General features: G+C 39.4%; 1 non-coding gene across 1 annotated transcript; it reads right to left on the bottom strand.

The window, feature by feature from the left end:
- Positions 1 to 6,796: 6,796 nt before the first annotated feature.
- LOC127133180 (small nucleolar RNA R71) lies at positions 6,797 to 6,903 on the bottom strand. The gene has a single exon (XR_007807172.1). It is a non-coding gene; the product is annotated as a small nucleolar RNA R71 (small nucleolar RNA).
- Between the last annotated feature and the right edge of the window lie 20,376 nt (positions 6,904 to 27,279).

The raw sequence follows: 27,279 nt of genomic DNA, 5'->3' as shown, positions 1-27,279 counted from the left end.
TTTTTTTTGAGAATGAGTGAAGAGTGTTTGGTCTGTGGTCTTGTGCAGCCAGTTGTGTATGACAGAAAAATTCCCACAGTGCCAAAGCAAGGTGGATCAAGACTTAGTGAAAGAATGGTTGGACTGCTAGGTTATGTTGGCTGCAGACATGACAGCAAAATGATCCAGATTTGCTCTTTGATTGCTTAGTGGTAGGACAGTGTTTGGTTTTGACAGAAAAAGATGAGGGAATATGGTCAAGCCAACTTAGTTCATTGGTTTGGGACAGAAGAAATTGGAATGCAAAATGGCAGGGTCAGTCATTTTGTTGCAATGTGTTTTGTGTGGCTGCAATAGAAATGCCAAGCACAGTTCTGCTGAGGTTTTTGGACAGACCCCTCACAATGCCAAAGATCAGGTCTTTTGAGCCAATGAATGAATGAAAATCCCCCGGTTTCTTGGCTGTCAAAGGTGGTTTATGTGTCTGCCCTTAGGATTGTTTTTTGACAGAGAAAAAATGGTAAAGGTCTGCTGTTGGATCTAGCTTTTGGTACAAGGCCATGTCTTGTAACTTTTGAATTTTGGATAGCTAAAAACAGAAAAATGCCAAGCCAGGATGAGATCTTTTGAGTGAGAGTTGTATGCAGTGTGGTTAGAGGCTACTGCTAATGCTATTGTCCTTGACAGAAAAAGGGTGGATAAAAATCTGCTATGGACAGTACAAGGCATTGTTGGAAGTATGGACGATATGGTTGCATTTGTCCTTTTGTTCCAAAATTCAAGCAAGTAGTGAATGGCCCTTGTTTTGCTGTTGGTTATGGCTGCAAATCAGGTCTCAAATGACAGAAAACTAAGATGCACAATGCTGCTAGGTTGTGGTACAAGGCATGGCATGGTTAGTATGGACAAGTATGGTGAAATTGTACCTTTCTTACAATTCAAGCAACCAAGTATGGATTCACATGTGCTGCACAAAATGAGTTTGCAAACACATTCTAAATGACATTTCTGAGCTTTTCCAATTGGCCAAATGTTAAAAAAATGTTTATATCAAAAAGTCAACTTTTGGTCAAACTTGCATTTAAATGAGAAAAGTCAAAATATGCCATTTTGATTGGTGAAGTTTTGGCGCATGAAATTTATATTTTTGGAAAGAGGGGATCAAATGTGACTTGTAGGAAAAAACCCCACCAAAATTGGCCAAACGGTTTGGGAGATATGGCCCTTTGAAGTTCAAGATTTTCTGAAATCGATTCGATCATAACTTGCCAACCACACATGGGAATTGAGAGTTCTAGGACTTTTTGAAAATGGGAGAACAAGATCTTCAACTTTCATGTTGGGAAAAAATTCATTTTAGGCTTGTATCATGATGTAATTTTGAGGATCAAGACTTTCCATTTTTGGCAGTTTTCAGTTACAGGCCCAGTTTCCATTTTGGGAAATTTTTGATCTGGCTTCAAATTCTTCCATGATGGTGTTTGGCATGATATATGATGACTATTTGGCCATGAATGAGCTCTCACAAACCAATTCCTTTCATCAAATCACTGATTAAATAGGCAGTTGACCAACAGTTGACTTTTAGGGTTTTTGACTGTCTGCGTATGAACTGATGACCTCTGAGCCTTCAACCCTTGACATGAACACTTCAAATGGACCTCCAAGTCATGTGAACTTGTTGGACCAACCCTAAGGCTTTGGCTCCTTGAAAAACACACTTGCTTGCTTGGTTGACTGATCTCCTGATCAGTTTGACCTAATTCTTGCTTGGCTTGCACTTGAGGCAACTGGGGACAATGCAATGCTATGCAATGGACCATGATATGCTATGACCTAATATGAAAATGTATGTACAATGATAGGTGCAAATTTGAGGTGCTACACCAAGCAAAAGCAAAAGCAAGTTCAAAAGAACTTAAGCAACTTATGTACCTGAAAAAAATCTAACTCAATCAATATTCAACTCAAGCAAACAAACAGACAACATTCAATATCAACAGTCAGACAAGCAAGCAATGCAAGCCACAAGCCAATGTGCACAACACAAATGACTTGGCATCAACCTACAAAACAACTCAAAATTAGTCAACATCAACCAATTAGTCAACTTAAGAAAGTGAATCAATCCCATTATGGCCATGTGCTTCTTAACCTGAAATCAAAACTCAACTGTGAGTCACCAACCACTAGGTCAAGGCCTAGGGTCAAAGAGGGAGAAAAAATCCAAAATAGAACATGAAATTAAACATGAATCAACCTTAATCAATTAAGAACACAATCCAAAAAGTCCCATATCAATATCATTCACCAAATTCATTTCATGAACCAAATATGGCAAGGTATGCAAGTTGAAAGCACATTGAGACAACAGAATGAACAAATGCACATTAATTCAAAAATGATTCAATTAATCTCAAGAAAATTCATGGGTAAACAGAACATACAACATGATTATCACACAAAAAATTACGGCATTTGGACAAGATTAAGCATGGTAATCAAATTGCATAAGGCAAGGTAAGCACAATCAAGCACATATGTGACACAACTTGGCACATCAACTTAGCACAAGCCTAAAACAGAAATGGTAATAGGTAAAAACCTCAAACCAAATCCAAAACAACCTCTAACATGTCTAGAAAGAGTGTGCAAAATTTCACATCCATAAGATAAACCACAAGCATTTCACAAACAATTGAAGTTCAAGACTATTCAAAAGCTCACACATGGTAGTCCAGAAAGAAAAATCTCAATCAAATCAGAAATCAATCCAAAAATTCCACAAAAACTCATGAGCATTCACAACATCCACAAGAAGCATCATACAAAAAATCAAAGCATTTGGAATTCATTTGGCATGGCAAACAAATTAATCAAGTTGGACAAGCAAAGGTGTGACACACATTGTCACACCTACATTCACAAGATCATAAATCAGCAATGGCAATTGATAAAAATTCAAACTCAACACCAAAATGTCCAGCCAAGAGTTTAGTTTCATCATGTCAAATTTCATAGGCATTGGATAAACAACCAGCATTTCACAAATGGAGAAGCAAGGCAAGGTACAAGATGCACACATGTACACAAACCCTAGGCAAAATAATTTTCCATTCAAGCACAATTTACAAAATAATATTCATAAAAAACTAGAGAGAAAATGTGATCTAATGCAAAAATCCTCCTATTTTTTGGATCATTTTTCAATTATTTGTGAATTTTTAAAGTTAGAGAAAAATTAAAAAAAACATGAAACCAAGGCATATGAATAACATGGAGGGAAAAGAGAAAATAGGCAAGGCATTTGAATTATTGTTGGAGCCAGGGATCGAACAGCAACCAATTTCAAAAGCCAGGCGCGCGCATGTGAAACACGGTCGTTTCACTTATGCGTTGGCAAGTCAAAGCCAATCAGGCGCTTGCATGGCTACTGGAATGGACCAATCACACGCGAGTTTCTCATAAACACATGCAGAACGCAGGGCAAGGCTTCTCAGGATCAAACGCGTTTTCTGGAGAAACATTTCTATCATCTTCATCGTGTTCATCACATGCTCAAGAACAATTCTCTCAAAAATGGCAATTAAACACATCAATGGATAGATCTTTCAACATACAAGAATAATCCAGGCATGGCTAAGGCTCATTCAACATATATCAAGCAAATCGAAGCAATTCATTTTCATGCATGAACCTTTAAACACTCCTAACTAACTCAATTCTTCATGGATTTGCATGATTCAAAGCCTAAATTACTCAGCATGGAAAGGTGAACAACAACAGCATAATCATTTTAAGAATTAAGAGCATCGATCTCTGACCTCTTGGAGAAAACAGAACTGGAATTGCTTGATTCAGGCTTTAGCAAGGCTCAAAAGATCTTCCAGGATGCTTGTAGAGGTGTTTGGAAGGAGAATTGAAGCTTAATCGTGCTTGATCCTTGCAAAATCAGATTTCACCATTGTTGAATGCAAGCTTCGAGCTGCTTCAAAACTGCATGAATTGTTATGGTTCTTGCTTCAAATCTACTCAATAACTCTTCCAGATGATGAATGGATCAAGAGAAATGGATGCTATGTGAAGAAATTGAGAGAAATTTTTGAGAGAAAAATTTGTGAAACTTGGATCTAGATCTGAATTGTGATTATGGTTCTGCAGAAACAGTTATGCTTAGTCCTTTATACTCCCTCCTAATCATGTTCTTAATCATGCTTAGCCAAATGGTAAATGGATTAGCAAGATATGAGGTGCACATGCCAAATTGATATTTCACCTTATGCATGAGAATTGTGATGAACAGTACACGAGTTAGGGCTTGAATCCACTTAAAAAACCATTTTGGAGCTAATGCAAGTGTTGGAATGGTCAAATAATGCATCATTTTTAAACTTGAAAATTTCCCTCCAAAATTCAAGTGAAATTCCAAATGATTATGTGATGAGAATTCATGGCATGTGATGTATGGTTTGGATAGTAGAGGTCAAAATATGAATGTACAAAAAAGAACCACTCCATTTGGCCTTTTGGTTTGAAAGTTATGCATGTTTGAAGTTCCATGTTCACTTGGCCATGATTGATCTATATCTCTTCAACCATACATGAGAAATTCATGATCTTGGACTTTTTGGAAATGGGAGAGAAAGATCTTCAACTTTCATGTTGGACAAAATTTCATTTGAAGCTTTATTGATGATGTAATCTTGAGTTGAAAACCTTTCCATTTTTGGCAATTTCAAATTACAGGTCACTTACTATTTTTGGAAAGTTTTGATCTGACCTCAAATTCTTCATTGTTGATGTTTGAAATGTCAAATGACTTGTTTGGACATGAATGAGGCATCTCTAACCATCTCCCACCTTCAAATCCATGGTTGAACTGACAGTTGACTTTTGTTGACTTTCTAGGGTTTCAGATGAATCGATCATGAACTGATGAGCTTTGAGCCTTCAATCTTTGTCCAAACCACTTCAAAATGATCCTTGAATCATATGGACTCATTGAACCAACCCTAGGGCTTTGATTCCATAGAAAATGCACTTGCTTGCTTGCACAACTGAATCTCCTAACCAATCTTATCTGATGACTTGGTGGACTATGCAGATGATAATGCAATGAACTATGCAATGGAAAATGCAATGTCAATGACCTAAAAATGAAATGAATGTACAAAATGGGAGGTGCAAATTTGAGGTGCTATAAGCCATAGTAGTAGTTTCCTACACTGGGGAACTACTACACTTTATTTAATTTTAGTAAGCAATTTGTATTGAAGAAGCAGAAGCCTACTGACTTGTGGAGGACTGCTCAAGTACTCCGAGATTCGATATACTATGTTACTTCGATTGCCATGTTCTTATTGAATTATTATTATTATTGCCCAATTATTATTATAATTATATTTGCCGCAATGTTGATCTGTTTATGCTCTCTGTTTGCTCTATTTAACATGTCCGGCTAAATTACCGGTATCGGTATGTAGCAATTTGATTAGATGGGATTTAATAATAATCGGTGAAAACTCTTTTTCTCAAATGATCTTTTAGGCTGAAGTTTTTAATTTAAATTTAATTAACTTTTTCACAAAAGCGTGAAAAGCTATTTAATATGGTTTTGCCACGAGAGTGGGAAATTAACTAAGGTGAGAACCAACAATCGCGAGAGCGTGAGGCTCGAGCTGGATAGTAAAAATTAGACATTGAGTTTAAAAACAGCGAGAGCACTTTAAAAACAATTAGAACTTATTTATTTTCAAAAAGTAATTTTAACTTCAAATGGGACAGAAACTTAAAGCTATAAGCCAAATCAAAAATCACGAGAGTGTGAGATAAAGCTTTTTAAATAAATATTTTCTACTGAGAGATATTTGGCATTTAAACTATTCACCGGTGACTTATCGAATCCCTGACAATTAATGTGTTGCATACTGATTCCTTCTATAAATTCTTTCTTAAAACTAAGTTTCCCCTATATTTACTATTTTGCCCCTGAACTTCTACTAATCATTCCCTTAGCTAAACATAGTGACGTTAGTAACACTAGTTTGACCATAGGTCCCTGTGGGATCGATATCTTTTAAAACTAAAGCGACTGGACTGTGCACTTGCAGTCAAGTACCCGACAGACTATATTTTATATATAGCCAGATCAAGCATCAAGTTTTTGGCGCCGTTGCCGGGGACCTATTTTAGTCGAATAGTGTGATTCTTTCGTTGCACGGTATAGACTAAGGTAAAAATAAAAAACTAATTTACTCTCCCTTATTTCCCTGATTGTATGCCAAGTACTCGCTCACAAGGCGATAACTTAGCACCACCAATCCCAGAATTAGAGCGTTTCTTATACGTAAGACGCCGAATACACGAATATCAATAAAAGTACGATATTCCCGATATTTTCTCTCCTCCTCAATCAGAAGAAAACCCAACCATGGCTAAAGAAGGATCACAAAATCGTCCTATTAAATTCTACGCTACCCCGTCCCAACAAGAACCTCACAACAGCATTGCTGCCCCTGCTATAAATCGAAACGATTTCGAGCTGAAACCCTCACTATTACCAGTCGTCCAATAACATCAATTTGCTGGAAATCCTACAGACGATCCTAATGAACACCTGACCAAGTTTGTGCAGTACGCAGATACTGTAAAGGCGAATGGTGTATCTCAAGATGCGATAAGACTGCGCCTCTTTCCTTTCTCACTAAGAGACAGAGCTTGGGCTTGGTTGCAATCCTTGCCCTCCAACTCAGTTACAACATGGGAAGAACTGAAGAACGTCTTCTTATCCCGATATTTTCCGCCGAGCAAAACTGCTATGCTAAGAGCTCAAATCAACGGATTCAGGCAAAAAGATGTAGAATCTCTATATGAAGCGTGGGAGAGATACAAGGACATGATGAGGATATGTCCACATCACGGTCTCGAAGACTGGGTGATCATTCACACATTTTACAATGGGCTTCTATATAACACAAGACTTACAGTAGACGCTGCCGTGAGCGGTGCACTTATGGATAAGCCATACAACGAAGCCTATCAACTCATTGAAAACATGGCCCAAAACCATTGCCAATAGGGAGGTGAAAGAACTCCAGTAGAAAAGTCTAAGACAAATGGTGGAATGTACGAAATCAGTAGCCTTGACCATGTTCATGCAAAGGTGGATGCCCTTGTTCAAAAATTAGATAACTTGACCATACCACCCGCAGCCACCGTGGCTGCTGTAACTCCAAACTATGAGTTATGTGGAAACCCTGGACTCACTGCACAAGAATGTCAAACATTAGCAGGAGTCCCAACCGATCAAGTGAATTACACACAAGGAAATACCTATTCGAATACCTACAACCCAGGTTGGAAAAACCATCCTAATTTCTCATATAAGAATAACAATGCCCTGTATGCACCTGGCCAAGCACCAGCTGTTCCGCCTGGATATCAAAAGCCAGCTAATAATGCTCCTAACATGCCTAGGAAGTCAAATCTCGAATTAATGATGGAAAGCTTCATAGCTACCCAAGTTCAAACAAATAAATACTTCTTGAACCAAAACATACATACTAGCAAGCAACTTAAACAACTAGCAAACAAAGTAGACGCCTTAGCCACCCACAATAAAATGCTTGAAACACAGATTTCACAAACATCAAGCATCTACAGCCGCTCCAGCTGGAACATTTCCTGGACAGCCGAAACCTAATCCAAAGGGACATGCAAATGTCGTTATACTGAGGAGTGGAAAAGAAGTAGACGGATCCGTAGATCCAAGACTCCAAAACCCTGCCATGTACCAAAAACCAGATAAAACCTCAACTGAGCAGGTAAATGAACCAAAGGAAACAGAAGATAATACCCAAGAGGCCGAAGAGAAAGAGAAACCTTATGTTCCTCCACCTCCTTATAAACCACCTATTCTGTATCCCCAAAGACTCAAAAGTTCTAAAACTGTGAGTCAATTTAGGAAATTTGTTGAACTTCTGAAGCAACTAAACATTACGATGCCCTTTACAAAAGCCATCACACAAATTCCCTCCTATGCCAAATTTCTTAAGGAAATCCTATCCAATAAGAAAAAGATTGAGGATAACGAAACAGTTACACTTACTGCCGAGTGTAGTGGAATAATCCAGAATAACATGCCCCCCAAACTAAAAGACCCAGGTAGTTTTTCCATACCCTGTGTCATTGGAAAATTAGTCATAGACAAAGCTCTATGCGATCTAGGAGCCAGCATTAGTGCAATGCTCTTAACCATTTGTAAAAGGCTCAGTATGGGAGAACTAAGACCAACCAAGATGTCTGTTCAATTAGCTGACCGCTCAATCAAATATCCTGTCGGTATACTAGAGAATGTCCCCGTACGTGTAGGACAATTTTACATCCCTACAGACTTCATAATCATGGACATCAAAGAAGATTCCAGTACACCTATTATACTAGGAAGGCCATTATTGGCTACCTCCGGAGCCATAATAGACGTAAAGAGAGGTAAGCTGACATTCGAAGTTGGAGAGGAAAAGGTTGAATTCATCTTAACCCAATTCTTACAAGTGCCAGCTATAGACGATACATGTTATCTACTCGATGTCATAGACGAGTGCGTGAGAGAGATGGAGATGCAAGAAACCACATACTCTGATATAATGAAAATCCAAATCCCTCCAATCTTTGAAGACGATAATTGGCATGAACCATACCAAAATGAAAGTCTAAGCGAATGCTTAGCACTTACACCCAACCACATGCCATGCCCAAAGAAACCTGACTTGGAATTAAAAGCACTACCAAAGAACCTAAGATACGAATTCCTAGACACTGAACTGAAAAGACCAGTAATAGTCAACGCTGACTTGGGACAAATGGAAACTGAGAAGTTACTAGATGTCCTAAGAAAATATCCAACAGCGTTAGGATATAACATCGCCGATCTAAAAGGGATAAGTCCTTCTATCTGTATGCACCACATTATGCTGGAGGAAGATTGTAAAACCTCTAGAGAACACTAGAGAAGGATCAACCCAATCCTAAGTACGGTAGTTAATGATGAAGTAAAGAAACTTCTAGATTCTGGAATCATATACCCAATCTCTGATAGTCAATGGGTTAGCCCCGTTCATGTAGTACCCAAGAAAGGGGGTGTTACAGTTGTTAAGAACGAGAAGGGCGAATCCATAACACAAAGAGTTGTGACCGGAAGTAGAATGTGCATCGACTATAGAAAACTAAACAAAGCCACTCGAAAAGATCATTTCCCTCTACCCTTCATTAACCAAATGCTTGAACGATTGGCTAAGCATTCTCACTTCTGCTACCTAGACGGTTATTCAGGATTCTTTCAAATCCCAATCCATCATGACGACCAAGAAAATACTACCTTCACATGCCCTTATGGTACATTTGCCTACCGACGAATGCCATTTGGACTATGCAATGCTCCCGCAACATTTCAAAGATGCATGATGACAATCTTCCCCGATTTTATAGACGACATCATGGAAGTCTTTATGGATGATTTTTCTGTTTGTGGGCAGATTTTTGAAGGATGTCTATCAAACCTTGAAATGGTACTCGAAAGATGCGTAAAAGTAAATCTCGTTTTAAACTGGGAGAAATGCCATTTCATGGTTCAACAAGGAATCGTGTTAGGTCACGTGGTATCTGATAGAGGAGTTGAAGTAGACAAAGCCAAAATCAAGATCATAGAGAACCTTCAACCTCCTAAAACCGTTCGAGAAATACGAAGCTTTTTAGGACACGCCGGTTCTACCAACGTTTTATTAAAGATTTCTCGAAAATTACCAAGCCACTTACATGATTATTAATGAAAGACGCTGATTTCATCTTTGATGAAAAATGCTTAACAGCGTTTAACCAACTAAAAACATCTTTAATCACCGCACCCATAATGCAACCACCTGACTGGAGAGTACCTTTCGAAATCATGTGCGGTACGAGTGATTATGCAGTAGGCACAGTACTCGTACAAAGGAAGGATAAGAAGCTTCATGCTATTTACTATGCGAGCAGAACACTAGATCCAGCCCAAATGAACTACGCCACCACTGAAAAGGAACTTCTAGTCGTCGTGTTCGCTCTGGACAAATTCCGTTCCTACCTAGTAGGGGCAAAAATTATCATCTATACCGACCACACCGCTATTAGATATCTGTTAAGTAAGAAGGATGCCAAACCAAGACTTTTAAGATGGATCCTGCTCTTACAAGAATTTGACTTAGAGAAAAAAGATAAGAAAGGTACTGAAAACGTAGTAGCATACCACTTATCACGAATCGAAGGGAACAAGCCTGAACCAATTCCAATTAATGAAGATTTCCCTTACGAACGACTCATAGGCCAAATGGAAAGCGATATGTCTGAACTAACATTAAACGATACAGAAATAGAAGAAGCTGTAGAAGAACTACATGCGAATCTAACTCTGCCATGGTATGATGATTTTGTCAACTACCTAGTCGTCGGAGTACTTCCACTGGACATATCTTACCAACAAAAGAATAAATTCTTTCACGATCTAAAATAGTACTACTGGGATGAACCTCTGCTTTTCAAAAGAGGTACCGACGGTATTTTCTGTCGATGTGTTCTGGAGGACGAAATAGATGATATAATCTCTAATTTCCATTCCGCTCCCTATGGAGGGCATGCAAGTACCTCAAAGACCTGCACTAAGATCCTGCAATAAGGCCTCTTTTGGCCTACTCTATGGAAAGACGTCCATAACGCGGTTATAAAATGCAACTGGTGCCAACGCACTGGCAACATCTCAAGACGCGATGAAATGCCACAAACGGGAATCTTAGAAGTGGAAGTCTTCGATGTATGGGGGATTGACTTCATGGGACCATTCCCAGCTTCTTTTGGTAATAAATACATACTCGTTGTTGTCGACTATGTTTCAAAATGGATCGAGGTTGTAGCCTCTCCAACAAATGACACACGAGTAGTGATCAAGTTATTCAAGAACATTATCTTTCCCAGATTCGGTGTGCCAAAACTAGTAGTTAGTGACGGTGGCTCCCACTTCATATTGAATATCTTTGGAAAACTTCTTCTGAAGTATAGAGTCTGACACCGCGTAGCAACATCGTATCATCCACAAACTAGCGGGCAAGTCGAAGTATCGAATCGAGAAATAAAACAAATTCTTGAGAAGACCGTAGGAATATCCCGAAAATACTGGTCATCCAAACTAAACGAAGCTTTGTGGGCCTACAGGACGACTTACAAAACCCCGATAGGAACCACACCCTTCAAACTAGTTTATGGTAAATCATGTCACCTCCCTGTGGAATTAGAACACAAAGCATATTGGGCAATTAAGACCCTAAATATAAACTACACTTCCGCATGCGAGAAACGGATTCTGGACATTCACGAATTAGAAGAGCTGAGACTGGACGCCTATGAGAATGCCAGGATCTACAAAGAGCGAACCAAAAGATGGCATGACAAACGCATTTGCAGGAAGGAGTTTAATGTGGGCGACATAGTGCTACTATTCAACTCAAGACTTAAAATTTTTCCAGGAAAACTCAAATCTAGGTGGTCTGGCCCTTTCGAGATCACCAAAGTCCTCAATAGTGGTGCGATAGAAATAAAAGGTAGGAATAGTTACCCTTTTATACTAAACGGGCAGCGATTAAAGCACTATCATAATATTGAAAATAGAGACTATTCGAACAGTCTCAGACTCATAGAGCTGCCCGCTCAACCCCAAACCTAGTACAACGCGACGCTACTGTCGAACTTACGACATTAAACAAAGTGATTAGTGGGAGACAACCCACCCTTTTTTTGTTATCTTTGTTACAACCTATTTTCCTTCTTTGATTTTCTTTATTTTGTTTGCTCCCCTCTTCTTGATTCTTTGTAGTCATTCTTGTCGCTTCTAGTAACTAACTTAGACATATTGGATACTGATAAACAGGAAAATTACTAACTAGTTAGTTAATTACTTTCATCATGCAACAAATAGAGACAGTTTTCAGAGGCAGAGTTCAAAGAAGGCGGTATGATTATCTAGCTCGGAAGGATATGGCATTGACCATATATTATGATGGACCTACCATGGATAAATTAGGTATCTGAGATAGCATCCTATTTATGCTTAACCAGCTTTGGTGGGAGTGCGCAGCCATTAAGAGACGGTTTGTCACGTACCGTGAACTAACCTTAGAATTCCTTAGCTCCCTGGTTTACAACCCTGAGCATGGTTATGGACTTAACAAAGGGTTGATATCCTTTAGGTTGTTTAGCATGGACTTCACCTATAGCCGTCGAGACCTTGCTGACCTCCTAGGATTCCCTAGTGTCCGTTTCGTTTTTACTACCCGCCAGGAGGACCTAATCGATGACATCGGCCTAGATGACTTTTGGGGTAGCATAACTGGACAATCCAACCCAAACCCAAATGAGATGCACTCACAAAAGATCCATAACCCTGTTATCTGATACTTGATAAAATACTAGCCCACACCCTATTTGGTAAGGAAGAAAACAACACCATAGTGTCCCGCGATGAACTTTTCATCTTGCTATGTGTCGATCAAGGTCGACATGTCAATATCGTGACATTCATGATGGAGAGATTTATTCACCTTTCTAAGAACAATCGTACCCCAATAATAATAGGTGGCCTAGTAACAATGATAGCAGACGCCATCGGACTTGTACGCCCACTTTATGAGCTTGTACCATTTTGAAACATCCGACCCATGGATATCGAATTTTGCTTTAACCGTAGAATCATAGGAAACATTGGGATGGATACTTTTGATTATTTAATCAATAACGAAGTGGTTCGACTATTTACCTTGCCTAACTATGAGAGAACGAGTGTTCACAACCGCAATAACTGGCTTTATGACCTAGATGAACACCCTATTGATCCACCTTCACCTCCCGAGACACCGCCCAAATATGAGTATATCAATGACCCTATCCATGTAGAAGAATCTGACCCTAAAACACCTCCCAACTATTATAACATTGAAGAACCGGTTCCTCCATCATATGTTGATAATCTTGCCATGCTTCTCACCCGTCTGAATGGTTTTCAAGCCGACATCACAACTGTGAAAGACGAGATAAAGATTATGCGTCTTGATATCTTAGGCCTGATGGATATAGATGTCGAGTAGTTTCATCACCTGAACGAAGTTGTAGCTGCATTGGGACAAAACCGTGGCTAATACTACTGACCACTGATTTCTCCTACTCGCACTAAGCAATGAGGACACTGCTTTGTTTTGTGTGGAGAGGGAGCACATTTATTTTATTACCTTTGTTTAATTACTATATTATTTTTGTTTGTTATGTTATCGTTACTATTTTTTTTCTATGTTACATTTAATTTCAATTTATTAATTCAATTGCTATTCATTTATTTCTGCTTATTCATTTATTTATGTATTTATTGCATCTATGCTTTTAAATTCAATTGCTTAGTTATCATATTATGTTGTTATCATATGCTGCTGCAACCTGTGTTGAAAAATTGAAAACCAGCGTGTGACGACCGTCACATATAGTGTGACGCCCGTCTTACAGACGTGGCGACCGTCACGGGTCTGCCACGATCGTCACACGGCATGCAAATGACCGTTACGAGCATCTGACCGTTGTAGGCGACTGTTACGCACCCGTTGCGCGTGACGACCGTCATACCCCTATGACGACCGTCACGAATTCCAGAGAGCTCGCCTATAAATGCAGGCGCCTTTCCTCTCTTCTTCCTCATCAATCACCACTCTCATACCATTCTGCTCTCCATTTATTCAATTCTTTACATTTTCTTCAAGCGTGTAACTCACAAATATTCCTTCTCACCCACCAACACCAAAAGTTTCATAAACCTCATCAATGGCCCGTCAAGAAAGAGCTACTCCCGACCTATCAACCGTCGTATTCCGAAATGGAGAAGTCGGCGAACAACAAAGAAACAACTACCTCAAGTTCTACCAACACTCCGTTCAAGCTACGAGGTATGTTAATCATGAATGCCTGATGGAGCTAGGACTTTTGGAGGGCGTGGAGTGGATGCTAACAAACTCCAGCTTGACGCAACTGTGCACCACACCGCAGCCAACCTACGAAGCACCGACCCTGGAATTTCTGAGTTCCTACTCCTATATCACACCCCTTGGCGCTACTCAATATCTCACCGGAGTCTCCACATTTAGAATGTTCGGCATCGATTATTACCTAAATCAAACCCAGATAGCGAGAAAGCTTGGTTTCCGACATGGAGAAGGAATCCACTACTGCATCCCGGAAGGATGGTCAGAGATAGCATTTCCAGTTTGGCACAACCTCACCAACATGAACGCCACGAGCTGGGATACGCTTAACGCAACATACATTCACAACCCAGCCATTAGATACTTCCACCGAGTCCTGGGGCACACAGTTTTTGGAAGAGTCAGCAATCATAAGGTAAACTCCAAGGAACTTTTCCTTCTTCACTATGTGTTTGCCCAAATTGCGTTCAATGTCACTCCTTTCCTACTAGCCAACATCCAGGCTGCGTGCATGAGAGGCAGCCAGGCATTTTGTTTTGGGGGAATCATCACCTTCATAGCATCAGGCTTGAACCTGGAGGATAGTCTAGCCAACTTACCAGCCCTGCAGGCAGAATTCCTCGATGTCGACTACTGTCGCGCTTCACACCTGATCAAAGCAAGAGACGACAGGAAGTATTATCCTGTTGTCAAAAACAAGGTAGTTAGAAGCATCATCATGCCCAACAGGAACCGCACATATCTAAGATATATGGCAAATTGGATTTTTGATCTGGACGCCCCCGAGGCAAATAATGGAAATCCTGGTAATGGTGCAGATGAAGTTGAGGAGGAGCTCGACCAAGGCATGCCTCAACCACCTCAAGAGCACGCTGCAGATACTTCTTCCCGAGGATAGAAGAGAAGCGAACGAATACCCGCCTCCATGGAAAACATCTACGCCGAGATGTTGTGACACAACCAAAGAATGGAAGACCGCCAAACGGAAATGATGCAAGCGATCCAGCAAATACAAAGGGATCAGCACGATTATGCTAACTGGCATGATCAGGGGATGGCGGAGCTTTCAGACCAGATGAGTGCCCTGACTTATCGCCTAGATGCCATCCAGGAGTACACTCAGCATATAGGATTGGATCCTACCCAGTGAGGAAGAGGTGAGCGCGCAAGAGCAAGAGCCAGAGCACGCAGAAGCCAACAGCATAACGACGAGTAGTGATTTTTGTTTCTTTCTTTTTATTTCTGTATATGTCACATTGAGGATAATGCATTGCTTAAATGTGGGAGGAAATCCTTATCACTCCTCTACTTGTTTCTATTGCTAGTATTTTCAGCCAATACAAAAAATTTTGTTTGTCCTTATCAATCATTTATACACATTTTGGCATAACAAATTTTTTTTCCTTAAGACTAAATGCATACCCTACGAGTATATAGGCTGTCTTGCGGAGGTTTTGTTAGGAAGACTGAGAAAGATCTAACAAGATTGATACCGTCCCGACACCCTAGATCCCTCACTTCTACGAGATCAGTTTGAATAACCATTATACTAACACCTTAAGTCTCCATTCTAGATTAACCCCTAGTAGTTTATACTAGCAGTCAGCACCGTCTCAAGCGCAAACCACGTGGAGAGACGATGAATATAAGTGTTTGATCCCTACAAATTACGAAACTCCTTCATATTGTTGCTATCAAGAAATTGATAAACGAACCATACAAAAGGTTGCAAAGATATACAAAAAGAAGGAACAGAAACCCCAGTTGGTTGGTCCAGAGGTACCTGGTACTGGACTCGGTAGGGCGAACTAGGGTTCGATCCCCCACAACCTTCAAGAAAAAGGGATATATAAAGGGGTACCACACTAGTGTACCATACCCCCGTGCTAACAAAAGGATCAAAGTCACTAGCCGGCTACTACACTAAGGGCGTGCGGAGGCAAAGGGCTTAATGTGATTGCGCTAGAATGAAACCGGGTGAAATAGAAACAGAGACACTAGGTTGAGCTATAATAGCATGATTCGAACTGGCTTGTGCAAAGGAGAGATCTATGCTAAAGCTTAATGCTCGTATTGTCACAATATCTTTGGTGTTTTACTTGAATATCAGTCATCTTAACAATCCACCTGACAACCACGAACGAATGGGTAATGTATTCGCGTTTAACTTTATTTTCAAATTGTATTTGCTTGAGGACAAGCAAAGATTCAAGTTTAGGGGAGTTTGATAACGCGAAAACACGTCAGATATTTGCCTTGATTTACACTCAAAGATCATACCATTTTAATTAATATTCCGATTATTCTGCAAGTATTCGAGTTGTTTTTGCAGGTATTTAAATCTCCAAGCATTAATGAGCAAAATGAAGAAAAGGAAGAAAAAGAAGAAGAAACAGATGAGAAAGCACAGGAAAAAACAGAAAACCAGAATGCAGAATTTGCTGATGTGACGACCGTCACAGATTCATGACGCTCGTCACGACCCAGCCTGTGACGACCGTCACAGGCCCATGACGAGCGTCACGCGTCCAGAATATGCGCTTTGAAACAGTCAATCACAGGTACCCAAACGTGCCAAAATTCCCTCCAACAACTTGACTCCCATGGATTCCTCATTCAAACCAAGTCTTCCTTAAATATCTCAACCACCAAGACCTAAAGGAGCACTATAAAAAGGAGCAAAGTGGGAAAAATTGGGAAGACTGACAGATACACAGGACGCCTACATTTTACACTTACGCTCTGCAATTAATTTTTACAGCTTTCTAGCTTTTTAGTTATTTTCTTTTCAGCAACTTTGTTTCCGTTGCCTTAATTCATTCGCCATTCTTTTTAGAATTTCCTTTTTCCCTTTTCCTTTCCGTTTTCCAGTTAGCCATAGTAGTAGTTTCCTACACTGGGGAACTACTACACTTTATTTAATTTTAGTAAGCAATTTGTATTGAAGAAGCAGAAGCCTACCGACTTGTGGAGGACTGCTCAAGTACTCCGAGATTCGCTATACTCTGTTACTTCGATTGTTAGGTTCTTATTGAATTATTATTATTATTGCCCAATTATTATTATAATTATGTTTGCCGCAATGTTGATCTGTTTATGCTCTGTGTTTGCTTTATTTAACATGTCCGGCTAAATTACCGGTATCGGTATGTAGCAATTTAATTAGATGGGATTTAATAATAATCGGTGAAAACTCTTTTTCTCAAATAATCTTTTAAGCTAAAGTTTTTAATTTAAATTTAATTAACTTTTTCACAAAAGCGTGAAAAGCTATTTAATACAGTTTTGCCACGAGAGTGGGAAATTAACTAAGGTGAGAACCAACAATCGCGAGAGCGTGAGGCTCGAGCTGGATAGTAAAAATTAGGCATTGAGTTTTAAAACAGCGAGAGCACTTTAAAAGCAATTAGAACTTATTTATTTTCAAAAAGTAATTTTAACTTCAAATGGGACAGCGAGAGCGTACATTCTGACTTAAAGCTATAAGTCGAATCAATAATCACGAGAGTGTGAGATAAAGCTTTTTAAATAAATATTTTCTACTGAGAGATATTTGGCATTTAAACTATTCACCGGTGACTTATCGAATCCCTGACAATTAATGCATTGCATACTGATTCCTTCCATAAATTCTTTCTTAAAACTAAGTTTCCCCTAGATTTACTATTTTGCCCCCGAACTTCTACTAATCATTCCCTTAGCTAAACATGGTGACGTTAGTAACACTAGTTTGACCATAGGTCCCTGTGGGTCGATATCTTTTAAAACTAAAGCGACTGGACTGGCGTCGCACAACTTACCCATATCCTCTTTAATCCATCATTCTTTTGTAATAAATAATATGACACTTGGTGGAAGAATTATTACTCCACATAGATGTTTGACGTGACATATTTTACTCAACATCTAACAAATGTGTTTTCTTCTGTACAGGAAAGGACCAAGAAAGGTACGTCGATTCATATCAAGGAAATCCAAGCATTCCAAAAATACTTTGAAACTGCCTATAGTCCCGATGATCTTAGCTGAACCATCCGCAAAGCAGCAGTTATTTTGAAAGAAAAATTTATGAAGAAACTCCCTGATTTAAAATTGCCTTCGTATGTCAAACCAGAACACATGTATGGGTTGGCTTTCAGACTTCACAAACTAAAATTCCCTCGACTACCATCTGTTGATTTTGGTGTGGCCTTCAGCCCTCCGTTTCCAGACTGGTTCGTCTGTGGGGATTTTGTGAAAAATCTTCGACAAGATTCTCAAAAGCTGGAGAAACGGGTGGTTCCGACTAAGCATACTTTGGAAAGTTTCAAAGGATACCTTCATATTGGTATAGAAGATGTAGAGTCCCCAATATATAAAGGTGTGGAGTTGGAGGTTTTTCGATTTACTTGCTCTCCCAACAGTTTCTTGATTCCTCTTTTTATTTGTGATAATTGTTCTTGCTTATTTTTTCCTTTTCAGTTGTCGAAAGGAAACCAACACAAAAAGGTCCTGCAAAGAAAACCACTGCGCCAAAAGATGCAGTCGAAGAGGAAGAAGAAACACCCATAACAACAATAATAAAGGTATACTTCACATATTGTTATTATTTCTCTTGATGCATTATCTTCGTAATTTAATATTTGAGATATTTCTTTTCAGGAAAGTCGAAAGCCACCAACAACACCAAAAAAAACGAAAACTCAAGGAACCACGGGTCTCAACAGTCGAATCAGATGATGACAATCTTTCATTGGATACCTCCAAACAAGCCAAAAAGAAAAATAAAAAGGCGAAGACATCTTATGCCACTTCTCAACCAAAGCCTGTTGTCACTAAGGTTCCAACCAAAAAACCTTCTTTTCCAAAGGTGCTTGCTAAGACTACTCCTGAAAGGCTTGGGAGTGATAACTCCAGCCATAGAGCTGAAGGTTCTAAGGTAAAATAATCTCACCTTAATTTTCTCAGTTATTTCATTCCTTATCCTTTTGACTACTCACTGTGGCTTAACTTCCTTTGTAGAGTGGTGCGGAAGGTATTGGGAAATCAAGCGCCAAAAAAATTATTCCTATGAGCAGCAATGACCCTTCACACCATCCCATCAGCACTCTTTCGTATCATCCTGCCAGAACTCCTTCGTATCATCCTACATCCATTAAAGATTCGATAAAGGGATCTACGGGGGAGGTTAGCAAACCTGTTGAAGAACAACGGGAAGCTTCGCCACCAAAAACTACCACTCAACATTCTCAAACCAGTGACTGTGACCAAGAAGGAGAAGAAGAACATCTCATCATTGAAGTCTAGAAAGACACGAATATGCCAGAGGCGGAGGAAGAAGTCCAAGACAAATCGAATGACGCTTCGCCAGACATTCTTGACCAAGCTAAAGATGTCTCAGATGATGAGGAAGAACAAGATGAAGATCGTTCCATGTTCTACATCCCTCCAACTGATGATCAAAATGAACAAGAAGAGGATGACGAAGAGAATGACGCAAATGATGAGGAAAAATCAGGTGGAATGCTTGAGCCTATCCAGACTTCTGACGCTGCCAAAAAATTGAAAGCACCTTTGACATGTACTACTGTTGCTTTTTCTTCAGAAGAATTAGAAGCATTAAAATGGAGTAAGCCAGTAGAATACATAAAGGCAATCATAAGTGCCAGAGGTAGTTCGACCGAAAAATGCTCCAGCTCATCAATTGTGTCTGGTGGTCGATCTATGAGCGAGTCTGTTAATGATCTTCTAAAAAATATCAAAGAGAAAGCTTTCGATATTGACTTGCTTCAAGTCTTAGAGAACGATCCTTTTGCCTGTTTTAGGATCAAGGATATTCTAAAGCGAGTCGGTATCCTAACCATCTCTCCAAAAGTCATAAACATAATCATGGAACTTAGGTTATTGATTGATCAAATCATTGCAGATCTCCATTGCATCAAGGATGCTTCGACTAAAATTTAGAGCAAAATAGAAGCACAAATGGTTGAGTGGGAGGTTGCTACTGAATCCACCACCAGAGTTGCTGAGTTGGAAAAAAGTTCGGAATAAAATAAGAAAGAAATCAAAACTTGTGACAGAAACATCGCCGCCTGGGAACAACAAATCAAGGACATGCATACCAACATCAAGAAAGCCAAAGAGCGCAAAGAGGAGATTCTAAAGGTTGGCCACGAGGAGCTTGACAAGGAAATCCAGGTGGGGATATGTCACGTCGAACAAGACCAAACTCTAGAGAAAGAGATTAACACTCTAACTTCCACCAAGTTTGTGTTCGAACGTCGCTTAAGGCTTTCGAAGTTGAAGTATGAGCGCATGAAGCTTGCTCTTCCTTCCTAATCATCTTGTTATATTTGTTTGAACTTTTTGTTTTAAGTGTTGAGTTTATGGTGTATTGACTTTAGCCATTTTTGGCCTCCTGTAATGACTTAATCCATTTTTCCATTTTACCTTAATTACCATTTTGGCTTTGATCCTGCATATGAATTATTCTGTTAATATTTTAAGATCCTGAAGTGTAGGCCTATATTTTTTCAAATATTTCCCGTTTACTCTCAGGATTCTTCGATCCTCAGCTAACTCCTCTATTTCATATGCATCATTAGCAAAAAGTTGGATAATTTAGAAAAGGGCCTTCCCACTTTGGGGATCATTTACCCAATACCTTATCCTTTCGATCCATAGGCAGAATAACTTTCCACACCAAGTCTCCAGTCAAAAATGATTTGACCTTAACCTTTTTCTTGTATGATTTTTCTACTCTCTTTTTCTGCTTTTCCAATAATTCTAAGGCATTCAACCTTTCTTCGTCTAAATCAACTAGTTCATCCAACATCATGTTCCAATAGGCTTCAGATGGGATTTTGTTTTGCTTTTGGATTCTAGTTGATTGGAGATAGATTTCGACTGGTACCACTACATCGTGCCCATAAGTCAATCGAAACAGCGTAGCATTTGTGGCCTATTTAGAGGAAGTTCGACAGGCCCATAAAATCTAGTCCAATGTCTTGTGCCAATTCCTTAGATTTTCCCCCACATGTTTCTTTATCGGTCCAATTACTACCTTATTTGTTGCTTCGACTTGACCATTTGCTTGAGCATAATAAGGCGTAGATGTTAATAACTTGAATCCTACTTCCTTAGCAAAGTCTTGGACCTTTCTACTAGTAAAAACTGATCCTTGATTAGTTGTGATGGTCTCTGGGATCCCAAACCTATAAATTATATGCCTTTGGATAAACTCAATCACTGCTTCTTGATCAACATTCACCAAAGGTATGGCCTTAATCCACTTGGTAAAGTAATCGATGCCCACTAGGATGTATCTTTGACTTTTACAAGATGTTGGTCGAATCTCTCAAACTAGATCTAACATCAACCTCTGAAAGGCCAAGGCTTCACAATAGAGTGCAATTCGCTTGCAGGAACATGTTGGATACATGCATGTATCTGGAATTCCTGGCATCCTTTGGCAAATTTAATACAATCTTTCAGCATAGTAGGCCAATACATCCATTGATGAAACAAAACAATTTCATCTTGTGACCTACTTGATGCGCTCCACATGCCCCCACTATGGACATTATAAAGAGTTGCGTACACCTTAGACTCACTAAGGCATTTGAGTAAGACTCATTCAATTTTCTTTTTGAATAATTCATTCCCCATAAGGGTATAACTCAGAGAATGATACCTGACCTTTCATTTTGCAGATGTTGTTGGATTTTCTAAGTACTCTACTATTGGTTTTCTTCAATCTTCATCTGTCAAACTATCTATGGCTAATATCTCAAAGTTCTCTTTATTTGCGTAGCCTAGCTTCGTTGCTTCCAAATTTGTCAGAGACAATTTGGTCAACATAACTCTCCCTCAGACTTCGATTGCATCTTCTAGTTTTTCTTTTGAAATCTTGTACCCATAATCAATTTGAGCCAAGTCAATTTCCTCTTGGTTCTTAAGTCGAGGAACATGTTTAATACTCACCATTTCGTACCTTCATAATAATCTATTTTCTATTACAAAGTAAATTATTAGGTTCTCTTTGACACATTTGTATTCCTTTGTTATTTGCTTTATAACTAACTCAAACTCACCCATTATTTCGACTATAGTTGCCCCCAATTCCAACAAGATTTCAAGTCCTGCTATCAAAGCCTCATATTCAGCCTCATTGTTTGAACAAAGACATTCGATCTTATACTTGAATTTTGTTGGAATTTTATTAGGAGAAATAATAAACACTCCAACACCTGTTCCATCTCTATGACTCGAACCATCGAAATATAATTTCCAAGGCTCAAGCTCTAGATAGTTTTGAGAGTTTTCGACTATATAGTGGTCAACTATAAAGTATGCAACCACCTGCCCCTTGATAGCCTTTAAAGGCATATAAATTAGGGAGTACTCAGTCAAAGCAAGTGCCCATTTTCCAATCCTAATGTGCAGAATTGGCTTAGATAACATATGTTTTAAGAACATCAAAGTGAGACGAAACATACACATCAACCAACTTTATATAATGCTTCAACTTTGTACAAGAGAAATAAAGACATAGACACAACTTTTCGATCATACTATATCTAGTTTATGCATCATTTAAGACTCGACTAAGGTAGTAAATGGCCCTTTCAACGCCATTTTCATCCTCTTGAGCAAGCATGCTCCCTAAAGTTACATCAGACGCAGAAATTTATAACCTCATACTTTTATTCCTAAAAAGAGGTGACAGAATTGGAGGGCGAACAAGATAGTCTTTGATCTTTTCGAAAGCTTCCTGTTGCGCTTGCCCCCATTTGAAACCTTTCTTATTTAGTTGAAGTAGAGGAGAGAAGGCTTGAGTCTTACCACTTAAGTTCGAGATGAACCTCCTTAAGAAATTGATCTTTCCTAGGAAAGACTGCAGTTTCGTCTTTGTTGATGGCGTTTTCACTTCCATTATGGCCTTCGTCTTATTTTGGTTGATTTCGATTCCCTTTTTGTGGACCACAAAGCCTAAAAAATACCCTGCCTGCATACAAAACGCACATTTGAGAGGATTCATCTTTAGACCATGGTTCCTCATCCTTTTGAATGATTATCGAAGAGATCTATGTGACTTTTTCCTGAAACAGACTTGAAAACTATATCATCAATGTAGATCTGCATGAATGTTTCAATAAAGTCATGGAAAATAGAATTCATTTCTCTTTGATAAGTTGCCCCAACATTTTTCAGACCAAAAGGCATCACCACCCATTTATAGGTACCTATGGCTCCGGGGCAACAAAATGTCATTTTTGGCACATCTTCCTCAACAATGAATATTTGGTTATATCTGAAATATTCGTCGAGCATACTAAGATACTCATAGCCTGCGGCGGAATAGACAAGCATTTCTTCCACAAGCATTGGATACTCATCCTTTGGGGTTGCAGCATTCAGGTCTCTAAATTCAATGCAAACCCTTAAAGTCTCATTCTTCTTAATGACATGGACTATGTTAGCGATCCATTCGACATACCTTGTTGTGCAGATGAAATTGCATTTGAGAAGCCTTTCGACTTCTTCCTTGATTTTCAACAAGATCTCTGGTGAAAATCTCCTTGGAGTTTTTTTGATTGGCTTCTTTCCAAGCTTGATGGGTAGCTTTAGTTCGACCAATTCTCTACTCAATCCAGGCATCTCGTTGTAATCCCAATAAAAGCAATCTTTATACTCCTTGAGTAACTAGATAACTTCGAATTTGAGTTATGGGCCAAGGTTAACACTTATATATGTTGGCATCTTGATTGTTCCTTCCCCTAAGTCAATTTTTTCTAGAGGATCTTGCGCTAGCATTTTTATATTAGGTGCCATCGGGTCTCTCTCGAATCCCAAAGGCTCGTCATCATAGATGGCGTCGAGCCTCTGGCCTTGCACTTCGTCATGACTCTTATCAGGTGGCTCCGGTTCAGAATCTTTCCTCGGCCCCTCGAGGTGCACTTTGATTTTGTTGGCTTCGACCGCCATGTATTTAACTTCAGCCTCTAAGGTCGCTTTTAGTCTGTTTTCGGCTATGTAAGCCAAAATCTTTTCCAATGTCTTGGACTTAGACATAACCATCGTCTTCGTCCCCCAAACCAGTTGGTTGGATTCCCGATGTTCCTCTAAATCCAAGGTATTCTTCTCCTACGACCTTCCTATCCCACTAAAACCCATAGGTTGGATGCAATTAAAGGGAACAAAACGCCTCATCAGTAGGCGTAAAATCAAATCTTGCAAGCGCACATGGAGCTATCTTTTCAAAGTGCTTGTCAAAATGTCTCCTATTTACGAGGTTAACCTCAACCATATAGTAGCTTTGGTCAGCCTCTATGTTCTCCACCATTCCATCATTTCTCCAAATCTAAATTCGTTGATGGAGCGAAGATGGGACTACTCCAACGCCATGGATCCACTCACGGGCCAAAAGTAAATTGTAGTTGTCCTTCAACACAATGACCATGAACATTGTTGGACTTATGATAGTTCCAACTGTGAGATCCACTTGGATTACTCCCATTGTGGTTCCAACCTTTCCTTTGTAGTTTGAGAGTACCATATTGTGGGGCTTGGTATCAATGTCGTCTTTTCCTATTTTCTTCAGCATGAAATGCGACATCAGATTTACTGCCACTCCGCCGTCTGCTAGAATCTTATTTATTCCAATGTTTTCCATTTTACCCCTAATGAAGAGGGGTTTCAAATGTTTTTTCATGGCTTCACCTGGCCTTTCGAAAAAGGCATTCTTCTCCTCGATGCAGCCATTGTTCATCACATAATAGCATATTGGCCTGTGACTATTTCTGCTTCAGTGGTGTCTTCAGGTTCTTCGACCTCCATCACTTGATCATATTCCCTTAGTAACACTAAAACCAAGTTACAAGTAATATCTAATAAAGGTTATGAGTCAGTGTCAAAATTGTATGTCAACATGTAATCCTCTGCCTTTGGCTGTTCAGACTTATCCTCAGATTCCCCTTTTCGAGAAGAAAGAAGTTTCCTTCCAACTGGTTTCTTTCTTTCGTCTCTATCCTGCTTAAAAGGCACGTTACTGATATATTATGCATTTTCCCTCTCTACGACTTCCATTTCAGCTTTCCTCCTTCTTTGCTACCTCTGCCATTGAGACCTTGACACAGAGTTTTTATCCTTGTAGTTATCAGAATGATAGGCTTGTTGCTTTGATACTTGGAACTCCTTATGATAGGCCATTGAAGAGCCCCTTTCTACCTCGAAATTATGCCATTTCCTCTTGCCTTGTGATCCTCTCTCCGCAGGTTTTACCCACTTCCCTCTTGGTGCATCATCAATTGGCTTGAAAGTGCTTAGCTTGTTAGCACAGAGACCTGACCCTCCTCGCTCTTGCCTTCACAAGATTCCCCTATTGTCGAAGGTAAACGATTATGGGTATCCTTCCAGTTCCCCCTACTGCTAGCTATTCGAACTCTTTCAATATTTTCTTCCTCTTTTCTACCAAAGACAAAACTGCACCTGGGGCACATCATTGCAGGAGAATGGTGATCCAAAATGCAACGGAAATTAAAATTTTCTCCTGTAGTGATCCTTACGAATGGGCATGATCAGTGATAGAATATTTACCTCTTGTGATGATTGAAACCTTTGATGCAGATTTACGGAGCGATCACGAACGTTGAACGACGACAACACCTCTACTCAGTCCATACAAACAGATTCCTTCAATCTCAGTGCTAGCTGCTATGAATGAAGGCTTTGAGTGTGTGTGTGTGTGTGTGTGTGTGAGAGAGAGAGAGAGAGAGAGAAAGAGAAAACGAAAATGCAACCGCAATTAATGCTTTTGCACAAGGGTTCTATTTATAGAACCACTTATATGGGCTTCAAGCTAAAAAAAGCCCACTTAAGTGTATGTGGCCCATATCTTATAATATGCCAAAATCACTTAAGCCCATTGTACCTTACCATATTTCGTATTCTACTTAAGTACACCGTACCTTACAATGTTCTACAATTCACTTAAGTGCATCGTACCTTACGGTGTTCCTTAGTTACTCTATCTCTCATCAATCCGTCCTTTGTGTGTGACCCTGTAGGTTTTCGCGGCATTGGCAATTATATTAAATCACATATTTAACATAATAAACAGTGAGCGGTATCTAGCAACACATCACTACTACCCAAGACACGAAAATGTCATGTAATCTGACAAATCCTTCTGTGATAACACTTATGTGTATAATTACCCTTTTGCCCTTATGTCTATATTGAACACAAGGCATAGATCGTGTCATCCTTGTCCAGTTCAATATTGGGCCCATAGATATTTATCCTATTATGCAGGATGGGCAAACTCCATCTAGGTCACTCGTGTCCCTCAACATGCTTCGTGGAGTACCCTTCAACTGTCTTTATGGTTATCCAGTTACGGACAATGTTTGATCAGCAATAAAGCACTCGACTCTACATCTAGGGTCCATAGTGGTTTCAGGTCAAAGGGTGGTATACACCATTATCACCATGAGAATAACTTATGACACTTTGCATAACTTTCTATATAGTATTCTCATAGAGGGTCAATCCAGTATAAATATTACTCTTAACATTCATGCCTATGTTTAAGACTTGATAACTCCTTATCCATGATCCATGAGATGTGATCATCAGTCTGTATACATAATAGTCTTAATTCTGTAATGTTATCCCACTTCACAATAAAGCTCGACTACGGATACTTTAAGAATAGTGTCCTTATGTTTAATGTGATCTCATGATCAAGTCACACTTGATACATTAAACGGACTAGCTATTCTAGGGACTTTATTAAACAAACATAATAAAGAAAAAGCCTTTTATTATTAATAAATAATTTGATACAAGTACCAAAAGTATTGGCCTCCAGGGCTTACACCAACAATCTCCCACTAGCACTAGAGCCAATCATGCATATCCCTAATGCCCATAGATCTAGTATGGTCATCATGCTTCTGCTGCGCAAAAGGCTTTGTCAGTGGGTCAGCAATATTGTCAAGTGTAGGTACTTTGCATATTTTCACATCTCCTCTATCTATTATCTCTCGAATGAGGTGATAATGCCTAAGTATGTGTTTGGATCGTTGGTGAGATCTAGGCTCCTTAGCTTGTGCGATAGCACCATTGTTATCACAATAGAGACCAATGGGATCCATAATTCTAGGAACTATGCCAAGTTCCCTAATGAACTTTTTGATCCAAACAGCTTCCTTTGTTGCGCTTGAGGCAGCAATATACTCGGCCTCGGTTGTAGAATCAACAATTGTATCTTGCT

Source organism: Lathyrus oleraceus, chromosome 3 (assembly GCF_024323335.1).
Source record: "Lathyrus oleraceus cultivar Zhongwan6 chromosome 3, CAAS_Psat_ZW6_1.0, whole genome shotgun sequence".
Classification (NCBI taxonomy): domain Eukaryota; kingdom Viridiplantae; phylum Streptophyta; class Magnoliopsida; order Fabales; family Fabaceae; genus Lathyrus; species Lathyrus oleraceus.
Note: the sequence above shows the minus strand (reverse complement) of the source record. Positions and strands in the feature narration are given on the sequence as shown.